Source organism: Phalaenopsis equestris, unplaced genomic scaffold (genome assembly GCF_001263595.1).
Source record: "Phalaenopsis equestris unplaced genomic scaffold, ASM126359v1 Scaffold000787, whole genome shotgun sequence".
In the NCBI taxonomy this organism is placed as follows: Eukaryota; Viridiplantae; Streptophyta; class Magnoliopsida; order Asparagales; family Orchidaceae; genus Phalaenopsis; species Phalaenopsis equestris.
In genome coordinates this window covers 548,520-559,939 of record NW_018165227.1, presented here as the reverse complement: position 1 = coordinate 559,939, position 11,420 = coordinate 548,520, and positions in this window count along the sequence as shown.

The window sequence follows — 11,420 nt, the reverse complement described above, 5'->3', positions numbered from 1 at the left end:
GTTGGTTAGTTGAAGTGGAGGGATGCTAGAGCCTATTGTGTGATAGAAAAGTACTACTAAGACTGAAAGGAAAATTTTATAAGATAGTGGTGAGACTTGTAATGCTCTATGGCGCTAAATGTTGGCATTTAAAAGAGAAGCATAAAACGAAGTTAAGTGTCGTCGAGATGAGAATGATTAGGTATATGAGTGGCTTTACACTTAGAGACAAAATGTAAACTGAATATATCCGTGATTGAGTTGGTGTCGCTGTTGTGATGAACAAAATTAGAGAAAGTCTTCTTTAATGATTTAGTCACATTAAACATCAACCATCTGATGATCTTATTTGAAGAGTGGATGTTTTAGATCAGACATGTTAAGAAAGGCAGAGGTAAACCTTGAAATAATTTGGCATATTATATAAAAAAATAATCTTAATTTAGTAGAATTAAATGAAAGTATGACACTAAATAAAACACGATGAAGAAAAAGGATTCATGTAGCCGACCTCGCTTAGTGGGATAAAGGTTCTATTTTTGTTGTTCTTGTTGTATGAGAATTTACATGAACATAATCATTAAATTTATTATTTTATATTTTTTAAAGAACATTGTGACTCGACCCGCAATTACACAGTAATTTAGCTTTTAAAAATTGGCCAAAATCGTGAAGCAATTTATATTTAGCGGCTAGTGTGCAAAATCTAAATGTTATAAAATTTAGAAAATAGTTTGCACTTTAAAGATACTACGGAAGTATATGTGTCGTTTCAAGTAAATATAAGATTTTCTTTTAAGACCTTAGTATCGATCCCATAGAGAAGCGATGTAAGAATTCCCTTAGGTTAATTCTAGTCTACTACTAGCAGGTATTAGTTTTGAATTTTTTAAAAGTTTGGTTTTCATAAATTTACTAATTTACCTTAAATTTAAAGTTAACTAAATTAAATAAAAACCTAATCTAAGGAGATTGGTTAAAATTTGAAAAGTGTTTATATAATTAAAATCACTTTCCCCTTACGATGAGATTATAATCAGAGTTGGAATCAATTGTTTAAAGTTTAAAATATTGTATTGTTACAAATCGAAGCATACCTCCTTCTTTACCCTCTTTTGAGTGGATAAAGAACATTGCTTATCTAAAGTAAGTTCCAACTTGTGTGGTAGTGCTGGGTAGATTCTAGCCTACCACTTCTAGATTACCTATTGGGCCCTCTATAAAACTTACTAGGGACCCTTAGCTCCAAATTTAGACCAAATTGGTAAAGGATTTAGCCTGTCACCTAATAAATACCAATTCTATGCCCATCAAAACTTATCTCCCTATTTATTTTCACTCTCATTAAATTGTGGTTCCCCTCCTCATAAGGTTAGCATGGTACTCACTAGTTAGGTGAAATCTAGCCCTCCCAGGTCTTTATGTTTCACAACAGATTTTAACATCACAAGTAATCAGTTTATAAAGTAAATTAAGAACTGGTGAAAATACTATAACACTTTTGGAATAAAAGAAATATTCAAAACATTCTAATCCCACATATGATTAATTCTCATCACAAGGAGAAAGAGTAAGGAAAACAACTAACTAAGCATGAATAAAACACAATAGAAAACTTTGTTTAAACCAAAGAAATTTCACTAAAAAAGTGTTTACAAAAATTATAAAATAATGAAGAGCACAATACTTAGTTTTTACCATCTGAAAGAAAGATGAAAATCCCTCCAGCAAAGTCTTCTGCTGATCCACACAATGCTCATACAATTCCTTACATATATCTCTCAAAAACCCTCACTAATCTCTCCAGAAAAGGTAGAAATCTAAGTTTTCTACTCCTAAATACGACCTCTGGACGTTCTTGGAAGTTCCAAGAGTATGAAATGCCAAAAGGTTTCTTCTCAAGTGCCAGATGGTGCTTAACAACTCCCTAAATCGATCAATAACTGTCTGAAATGATTACTGGCGCTATGACGCCTTTTTTGCAACTTCACTGATGCTATAACGCTAGTTTGGACATTTTGCCACCAGTTCAAAAGTTGGGGTGGCTCAAATTCGTTCTGTTTCAGCTCTAATTTTGCTCCAACAAAATGGGTCATATCAGAATTTTCTTTCTTGCTCGATTTGGCTTCAAATTGCATCGTTTTTGCTCCATTTTCTCTAAAAATTTATTTCTTGTAACTGAAACAAAAAACATGCAAAATAACTTTCAATAAAATGCAATATCATTAAAAATGTACAAAAAATGAGCATTAAATGTATATTGAAAAATAGGTAATTTTTAGGCGTGTCAATTCCCCCATACTTAAGCGTTATTTGTCCTTAAGTAAAACTATAACTTTTAAAACTAAAATTGTAAACTTGTGGTAGTGGATTTCTTTTAGATGATCTAAAATTTGTTTTAGAAATGTTATAGTCTGACTTAGAAGAATTTTTAGTAAAGTAGATGATGTCTAAGTTATCAAAATATTCAATATTTAATTTAGGAATATTGATTTTCTTTTTAATTCAGACATAATTAAAATTTGTCCAAACTTTGGATTTTTAGAAAAATATTAATTTCATAATTTATGAATTCTATAATGAAAATAATTTTTACTAATATTTTCTAAACTTAAGCATATGATTGATCTTAAGTTTTCTTCCTTATAAAGATTCAAGTGAAATCAATTTTTAATTAGGTCCTATTCCTCAAGTTTCTCCTCCCTTTTTTGTACTTTACTTCTCTTTTCTTTTTTTTCTTTTTCTTTTCTTTTTCTTTTCTTTTTTCTTTTTAGGTAAGGATTAGTATATCTGGATGAGCCTTTACTGATTTTAAATTTCACTATCCCTTTTATAAGGTTAAAAACTTATTTTCTATCTTTAACTTAAAATGTAGAATTAGGAAAAGAATTTTTTTGTAGAGTTTAAATTCCTCAAAAAGTATTATTCTAAAAATCCTTAATTTTTTAAAAATTTAAATTTTCCTACTATAAATAGTAAAATCATTTCCCTACTATGTCCTACTAAACATCGTAACTTTAGTTTCATCCTTTTCACTAAAGTTTCTACTAAGTTTTCTTATTGTATTTATAAAAATCAAAAGTATAGCATCATAAAGATAAAACCACATACCACAAGTCATTTTAAAATGATAGCAATTTTAATACAGACTACTGAGGACAAATAAAGTTAAGTTTGAAAGATTTTTCTTCCTCCCCCCAAACTTGAATTTTTAAATTTTTTACCATCAACACCATAAAATATATTAGGAAGAAAAAGTAAAAGCTTAATCTACTAGCTACTACAATATCCTAGCTTGTTCATATACATGCATAATCAAGATAGAATGACTGTAGAAGAAATTAAATCTAGCTTAAAACATGATTTCAATAATATTAAACTAAAAGGAAGTATACTAACTTTGAAATTCATTTTTCTTCTTCCTCCCAAACTTGATTTTTTAACATGTCTAACATTTAGTATAGAAAATATAAAAAGGAAGAAAAATCACATCCCAGAATTACAATCTATGTCTATCAAAACATTTGTAAATATACTTAGAACAGAACAATGTGCAGTAGAAAGTAAATCTAAACTAAACATGTCATAATGAAATTGACTGAAGAAAAGTTTGATTCACATATAAGGTATCAGCATAGGGATTTATATATTTAACTATTCCCCCCAAATCCTTTATATTGTTGTAACACAAAACATAAGCACACATGATAAATGAGGTTAATTCATTCGTTAACTCATCGCATCTCACTACCTTACTTCTAATTTCTAACAGAGTCACTACACAGATAAATTTGGCACTTTTTATGAATTTTGTCGGGTTAACCCCGTGGAAAATATTATCCTTTTTTAGAATGATTTATGTATTTTAATCCTCAGGTATTACCTTACCCCATAATGTATGCATCTCTAACTATTATAAAGATTGTGTAAGATCATGCACATGTTTCTCATCAAGTAGGTTCATGACCCTACTAACTAAAAACAATATCAGAAAAGGGAAGTAATAAAATTGAGATGGAACTGCCACTGTCCAAACTCAATACGCCTCTTGTAAAACTCATGTCCAGTTGAAACTCAAGTCATATTGGACTCGTCAATCCAACTACAACAAGAGAACATAAACAGGTCTAACCATAATAAGAAGTTAAGAAATCATCTCCCTCATGACACATAATGATCAAATAAATCCACAAACACTCCAAAAATCCACCAACGTCAATCAAACTGATCAATCCACACTAAAACAAACATATCACACCTAAAACAACTACAACTCATAAACACACTAGCAAAGATAACCATGGGTTGCCTCCCAAGAAGCTTTTGGTTTAACATCGACAGCCCGACAAAAGATTCCTCCTGGATCAAATTTCCATTTAAGTAATCCTTGATCAATCGGCCAATCCTTTTTCAGATCCAAGGATTCCTACAAAATCCTTGAATTTTAGTTTTTCAGTTGGCTTTTTCTTTTCAGATTGATTCCTCAAGTTTCTTTCTAGATTCAATATCCTTCTAATGATTTTTTCAATTTGCATATTAATATAATTAATATCATTCTTAAAATTTATAAGAAATGAATCTCTATATGATAATTCAAGATCTCCTAAATTTTTTATCGAATTCTCTCTCAGTAATTCAGATTCTGGATCAAGTTCTACTAGGTTACTCTTCTGTCTCAAGTTATCTTTTAATTCTTCCCCTTGGGGCTGAGGAAATGGTGGAGGTGGTCTTTCTATAATTATCTTGGTTGGTGAAATAAATTTTTCTAACTCCTTAAGAATTTCTTCTAATGGTCTTTCAATCTCATTTTCCTCTTCTCAACTCACAATTTATTTGAACCATATCCTCCACTTCTCTTTCACTACTTAGTTTTATAGCTTGATCTTGCCCACCATTCCTCTCCTTGAGGTTTATCTGAGGATCATTAAGTAAAATATCTGGATAAGCACTGTAAATTGAATTAACAATCTGCCCTAGTTGGTTTTCTAGATTCATTACTACAACCACTAAACTTTCCAAATGACTTGTCATTTGAATCACAATCTCTTCTAATAGTAATTCATTCACCTCATCATGTGAGTTGGAGTTAAATTTACAAGCAAAGGAAATTACATCATTAAAGTCATTCTGATTATTCCAATTACATGTTTGATTAAATTGATTTCCCACAATTGATTTTCTCCTCAAAAATTGTTATTCCGGTTAAAGTTTAAATAATTTTTCCAACCTCGGTTGTAATAATCAGAATAAGGATTGTACGTCTCATGGCTAGTTTCAAAAAATTTAGTTTCGATCATTTGTCCAAATGAATTTCCTTAAAAATTGGGAGTCCTTGACTAACATTATAATCCAAATCTAAATATTCATTATTTCGTCAATCCACTATTTCTATCATAAATTTATAGAGTTTTTTCTAATTCATAATCCTCCTAATAGTTCTCTCTTGATTTGAGTTGTTTAATTTAAGGTATGCAGCTCCTGAACTATGCATACAAATTTAAAGACTTAACTAATAGGCCAGATATAAACAATATTTTTTTTGTATTTTTTTATTTTCTTTAAAATAAAGACAAAAAAACACATAAGATAATAACACTATAATTTCTAAATATAAGTCTTACAGATTCAACTAAAATTCTCCTAAATTTATTACCGTAGCTTCCCCTGCAACAGCACCAAAAACTTGATCCAATCTGCAATTACATAGTAATTTAGCTTTAAAAAAGTGGCAAAAAACTTGACCCACTTTATATTTAGCGGTTAGTATGGAAAATCAAAATGTTATGAAATTTAGAAAATAGTTTGTGCACTAGGGGTTCTAAAGAAGTCTATGTACCGTTTCATTTAATATAGGGTTTTTTTAAGACCCCAGTGTTGATCCCACAGAGAAGCGAGGTAAGCCCTTAGGCTAATTCTAGGCTACTACTATCAGGTCTTAGTTTAGAATTTTCAAAAAGTTTGGCCTAAATTTACTAAATTACCATAAATTTAAAGTTAATTAAATTAAATTAAAACCTAATTTAAGGAGATTAGTTAAAATTTGGAAATTTTTTATATAATCAAATCTATTTCCCCTTGCGATGAGATTAGCATACTTGCTTTTTGACCCTCTTTCAAGTGCATAAAGAACTTTGACTAATCTAAAGTAAGTTTCAACTTGTGCAGTAGTGCTAGATAGATTCTAACCTGTCACTTCTAGATTACTTGCTAGGCCCTCTTTATAGGACCTACTAGGGATCCTTAGTTTCAACTTTAGACCAAATTGGTAAAGGATCTAGCTTGCCACCGTGGAAACACCAATTCTAAGCCCATCAAAACTTATCTCCCTATATATTTGCACTCTCCTTAGATTGTGGTTCCCCTCCTCGTAAGGTTAGTGTGGTACTCACTAGTTGGGTGAAATCATAGCCCTCTCAGGTCTTTATATTTCTCAACGGATTTTAACATTACAAGTGATCAAATTGCAAAGTAAACTAACTAGTGAAAATACCATCACAATTTTGGAATAAAAGAAAAAAAGAAATCTTCAAATCTTCAAACCATTCTAATCCCACATATGACTAATTCTCATCACAAGGAGAAAGAGTAAGGAAAACTAATCAATAAGTATGAAGAAAACACAGCAGAAAACTTCGTTTAAACCAAAGAAAATTCACTAGAAAAGTGTTTAAAAAAATTACAAAAAAATAAATAACATAATACCTAGTTTTTTTCCTTTGAAAAAAAGATGAAAATCCCTCCAATGAATTCTCCTACTGATCCACACAATGCTCATACAATTATTTACAGATATCTCTCAAAATCCCTCACCAATTTCTCCACTAAATGTAGATATCTAAGTTTCTTACTCCTATCTATAGCCTATAGACATTCTTGGATGTTTCAAGAGTTTGAAATTCCAAAAGGTACCTTCCCAAACACCAAATGGTGCTTAAAAACTCCCAAAATTGGGCAATAAACGTATAAAATGGTTATTGACGCTATGGCGCCAGAAACGACGCTATGGCACCAGAATCAGTGCTATGGTGCCATAATTGATGCTATGATGCTTATTTCTCAATGTTATTGGCGCAATAGCACCAGTTTGGTTACTATGGTTCCAGTTCAAACGCTCTCTTTTGCTCCATTTCTTTTCAGCTCCAATCTTGCTCTAAGAAAATGGGTCAGATCATAATTTTCTTTCATAGTTGATTTCACTCCAAATTGCACTGTATTTGCTCCATTTTCTCCAAAAATTCATTTCTTGTACCTGGAACAAAAAACATGCAAAATACTTTTTCATTAAAACTTAATATCATCAAAAATTTACAAAAAATGAGCATTAAATGTATATTGAAAAATGGGTAATTTTTAGGCGTGTCACATTGGCTTATAAAGAAGTCATATTTAGCATTTTTCTTACACCCAACACACTGCATATATTCTTGTGCATAAAAATTTCATAGAGCACTAAACTCAAAAATATATTCAACACAATTAAGTCCATCTTGACCAAGTTTTGAAATTATATCCTTCATTGGATTCAATCTAACAACTCCAAAAATATGCTAGAGACTTTTATCTAAAATTTTGAAGAGGTCCTACATTAAAGTCCACGCTTGCATAAATTTGGTATCAGTGACAGAGTTGGATAGGAGATTTTAACTAGTTCTCCATTTCAAATCTTAGAGCAAGGGAGGAGTATTTGCAAGGAATGAAAATTAAAGAATAGCTAGGTAATTGTTTATAAACTATCATTGAATTAATTTTACTTGTTAATATTATTAATTTTCATAGTAAAAATCTTGATAGTATATATGTGGGAAGCAATTTTATGAATGTTTGTAAATCTTCCAACTAGTCGACAACACTTAAAAAGCCTAGCCTTATCTTAATAACTGATCCTGATCTTAAATGACAGTACTACGATTTATGCGGTTATATTCCTAATTTTTCCTTACTTATATTTTTTACTTTGCAATGACACCAAAAACTTGACTTTGAAGTAAATAAGAGTGAAACTATTATATTTAAATATGGGATACTATGCAAGTATACATATCACTATCAAGTAATATAGGACTTTTTGATTAAGCCTCAAATATCAAACTGATAGGGAGAATTTTAATCTTTAAATAAGTCAGAAGAAATTAGATAACAAATTCTACCATGCAAAATATTCTTACTTAAACTATAGATGCTATAATAGGAATGAAAGTTTGATTTTTTGGTAATTTTTTTTATAATTGAAAATAAAGTAAACAACTAACTAAATTTACTAGATATTTGTAAGATGAATGCAATATAAATAAGATATTTTTTTCCTTATCATGAATCCGTAATAAGTATAGGAATTCTGTTGTGGAAGTATTTAAATTGTGTTATGCCAAATATGAGCAATATTTTTCGTCACCCTTACTAGAGATGCTATAAAGAACATTGGCTAATTTAAATTTTGAATAGTCTTGAAGATGGGTAGGTAGGGAAGATACTAGCTCTCACTCTAGAGTTCTCTCTTCTCCCTCCACGTGGGGGCTAAAGTCTTGTATCAAGACCTAAAACTATAAATCAAATTAGTGGCTTTAGCCTGTCACTCTAAATTCCTCCAACACTACACCCTTTCCACTCCCTAAACATTTTGTTTCCCTATTTATTTGCACTCAACCATATGAATTATGTTCTCATCCATACAATCTCACATTAGTTGACTAAGACAATACATAAGACAATACAATCACGGATCTTACATGTTCTCATAACAAATATTAACATCTTAATTGGCCAAATCAAGAAGTAAATGAAGTACAAGGCTTAAAATCATCGCAACTTATTCTATCATTAAAGATTAATGCTTCACACAACTTCCTTCCAACACTTAATCACTTATCATTTTAAGGAAAAATATAAAAAAAAACTACTCAGAATTCATGGAGAAAACACAACCACACTTAAGTTTAAAAGTAGAAATCATGTAAACAAACTAGAAGTCTAAATTAAAACCAATTATAATCATAAAGATAAAAATTTATCTCAAATCCTCTCCACCAAACTCTTGAAGTTCCTTTAAATTTCTTCTCTTTCTTTCTCGTACAATACTCTCTACTCACACACTACAACTCCTCTCCTTCTTCTCTCTAAAAAGTATCCTAATTTATCTATGAGAGAGGCGTCGGTGGTGTTTGGTGTGGCTAGGAGGGCGCGTAGGAGAGTCTTCTTCAATCCAATCGAAGTCTTATTTTATAATTTTCCAAAAGGTGCTTTGGTGTCTCTTCAAAATGTGTCCACATTCATTGAATCTTCAAAGAGTTGCCTCCTTTCAAAAGCCATTTGAATGTATTTTTGTGTCCATTAAACATATCCCATGTTTTCACCAAGAGTTGCTTCAAACACCCCTTTAAAAATTCATCCAAATTCATTGAATCATCACATAACTACCTCTGGCACTTAAGCGCAAGGTATGTGACGATTATGCGCGGTCTTCTCGGTTTTTCTGGCGCTTAAGCGCCAGTTCTAGGCATTTAAGCTCCACAGTTCTTTTGCACACCTTCATTTTTGCTCATAATTTGATCTTTTTTCACTCCTTTCACCACTTTTCATTCATTTGATTATTCCTTAAAGAAAACACACAAATATCTTCCATTAAAGTGCAATATCCTCAAAAATATGTATACAAATGTGTACATAAATGCTATATATTTTAGGTGTATCAAAATCCCCCAAACTTAAAATGTTACTTGTCCTCAAGTGACACTCCAATCTTTCAAAACCAAAATAAGTAAATTGTGTAAATGTGTTTCTTTAAAATATTCTAAAATTTTGTTCTAGAAATATAACTGTCCAATTTAGAAAAAACTTTAGTACATGAGACCAACTTAGAGTTTAGAAAACTTTAATGTAAAGAAGTTTGAAAATATGAGTTCCTATCTAGTTCAGAAATATTTGTAAATTCTCCAAATATAGAGTTTAGGCATTCTATCTTCTCCACTTAAAAATTTTTATTAAGAATAATTATACTGGTTTTATATCCTTAAAAAGCTTAATGTTATACTTTAAAAAGATTAGATGTGGAACCAATTTTTGATTAGGCACTAATCCTCAAGCTTCTCCTCCCTATTTCAACTTTCTTTTTAATTTTCTTTTTTTTTTCTTTTTTTTTTTCAGGTGAGGATTACTATATCTGTATATGTCTTTAATAATATTGAATTTGACTCCTCCTTTCCTAAAGTAAAGTTTTGATATGTATCCTTTACTTAAAAATATAATAATAGTTTTGAAAATTATTTTTTATAAAATAAATTTAATTATTGAAAATAAAAGTCTAACCCTTCTATATTTTTCAAAAATTCAATTTCTCCTACTCAAGATAGTTACATAATATTTATCATTTCTACACTAAAAAATTTTAACTTTAAGTTTCTCCTTCATTACTATAGGTTTCAACTAAATTTCTTACTCATTTCTATATTCAAAATTTTACTTCCCTAACATAACTTCGTATACATAATCATTTTTTTCAATTCAAAATCAAATTTATTTGTAGCATATTTGAGAAAAAATAAAATTCAAGTTTTAGAAATTATTTCTCATCCCCCCAAACTTAATTTTTTAATAAGATAAAACATTTTAACATCATATTTATATATAAGAAGGAATGAAAACTAAGAAAATAACATGCTTATAAGAAATTTTCATGCCCTAAATATACAAGTACAAAAATTAAGTACAAAAATTAAAAACAGAAAAAATTAAAAACAGGAGTAAAAATTAATTGATCAAATTTTAACTTATCTTAACATATTGAGATTCATTAGAATTCTATGCAGTGGAGGATAATATAAAAGCAAACAAACACACTAACAAAAATTCACAACTGCAACATAAAGCAAATACCTGGTAGTAAATTGAATTTTAAACATGAAGTTCTTAAGTGAAAGTTAGTAATACTATAAACCTTCCTAATATTCAAGATTAAGTGCAACACAAACTAACAAAATACACTAGACAACACAGTTAACACAATCACTACCACAAAAACAAAATATAGCTACTCACATTAACTTAAATACATCTGGTTGAGGTCTTGTTTTTCCTCTTTAGTAGCCTAGGTTCTAGCCATAGGACTTTCTTGTTGACTATTCATAGAAGACTAGAAAGGAACTCTCACAATTAGAAATTCTAAACTCCTCTTCGCTCAACTTGAAGTTCCATATACTGGTCCTAACCTCTAGCACTTAGCAGGTGACATATACTGGTCCTAACCTCTAGCACTTAGTAGATGAGACCACTATAGAGGAGCTCAAGGAGAGTCCCATAGGATTTCTTGGCCTTAAGGTTGACTCTAGGAGTTGTTCTTGAGCTAGTGCATACACTGTCACTCACTTGCACATTACACTTCCACTCACAACCCTAAACCTAAACGTGTTAACTTTGATCCCTTGATCTCTTGGGAGACTCACGTAGAT